Below are 1,536 nucleotides of genomic sequence, written 5' to 3'. Positions count from 1 at the left end.
AAAGAAGGAGGAGAGATCAGGGCGATAGATGTTTGGGAGGAAAGAGGGAGCAAACCACACCAGAGCACCCCCCAACCACCCACAAACACTTTTCTGCGCAAATACAAAAATTCGAGCTAGTGCTAGTTAACAGTTAACTCTGGTAAAGGACACAACTACAGCAGACTTACGGGCTTTGTTCTCAATATGGGTCATTTTGTACCCTCAAAATCTTATTATATATATGTTATTTAACCCTATCCATACGTCGTGCTTTACTATCATATCCATACGACGTGGGAAACTCTGTGCCACCACTTTCAAAGAGGAATTTACTCGTTAATCCGATCCGTACGCTTTGCATAGCAGTCTGTCAAAATGATTTTTTGAGAAATACTCAAAGTTTCAAAGAGGTCTACATACTAAAAGTACTTTAAAATGTGAAGAATACAACCCCGTGGACGAACAACATAAGAACATGGACTGGACTAGATATGGCAGAATGTGCAACGGCACATCGCGACCGTGAAAGATGGAAGGTCATTACATGTCAACCTCTGAGTCAGAGATGACACCTCCAGGTATCCAGGTACGTCAATTTTAGATTTTATACCAAAACAGGGCCCCGGCAAAGTGGGTTTACCTCCCTCTGAGAAAAAGAGTTAATCCTGCATTTGACACATACAAGGGTACAAACAGCCCTCGTGTCCACCTGGTTAACTTCCGGATGTATTGCAGATATATCGGTGAGAGTCCACACCCCTTGCGGACTTATCACTGAGATAATTATCGGCTATGATCGGGTGCCTCAGTTTTGTTTCATTTTAACAAGACCCGTCATTTAAAAGTACTTAATATTGTTATTAAAAACTTGGGAAAGATTTAGGAAACGAAAACATCTACTTTCACTTTCTGAAAGCATCGGTTTGGCGAAAAATGAGGGAATTAATTCTTGAGGTATAGCGTCACAAAACAATGTAACCGGACCCAGTAGTAACATCATAACTCAAACAAAAATTGGAATATTGCCTTCAAATAAAAAGCTGTGCATTCAGAAACTCATGCTTTCACATGTTTGATGAGTGTAATTTTTATTGTCAAAATTTATTTTTTTGATCACCACCACCCATTCAAACCCTTGTAATGCACGCTTACATTCAAAATTATTCCTTATTTCATGTTTGAATGTATTTCTCATTCAATTTCCTTCAATTTGATATATCATGTGTTACCTTTTGGGAAATGGCTATGCTTATATGAAATTATTAATTTTGTACATCACCTGCACAGCCAAATCGAGATACAGGTTAATTACGTCTAGACCCCCAAAAAACTACGTCCGGAGAGAGTTGTTTAAATACTCAGTTCTCACTTGAGAGTCCTCTCTGCTGCCTCCACCTTGCTGAGCCCGGCCTGGTGCGGCTGGTAGAAGAGACGGTTCATGTTGGCCAGCTCCACCTTGTCGTAGTCAAACAGCAGCAACTGAAAACACATTGGACGGAGTGGGGGGATCGGTTGGGTTTTACTTGCAACACAATAAGGTCATATAAGAGTCGA

General features: G+C 40.6%; 1 protein-coding gene across 1 annotated transcript in view; it reads right to left on the bottom strand.

Annotated features, from left to right (window-relative positions):
- The window catches only part of LOC101852324 (ubiquitin-like modifier-activating enzyme 5), a gene marked incomplete at its 5' end in the record, with an annotated part of 21,001 nt that overhangs the window by 12,938 nt on the left and 6,527 nt on the right, over window positions 1-1,536 (bottom strand).

Source organism: Aplysia californica, unplaced genomic scaffold (assembly GCF_000002075.1).
Source record: "Aplysia californica isolate F4 #8 unplaced genomic scaffold, AplCal3.0 scaffold00224, whole genome shotgun sequence".
In the NCBI taxonomy this organism is placed as follows: domain Eukaryota; kingdom Metazoa; phylum Mollusca; class Gastropoda; order Aplysiida; family Aplysiidae; genus Aplysia; species Aplysia californica.
The sequence above is the reverse complement of the archived record's forward strand: the minus strand, read 5'-3'. Positions and strand labels throughout refer to the sequence as shown.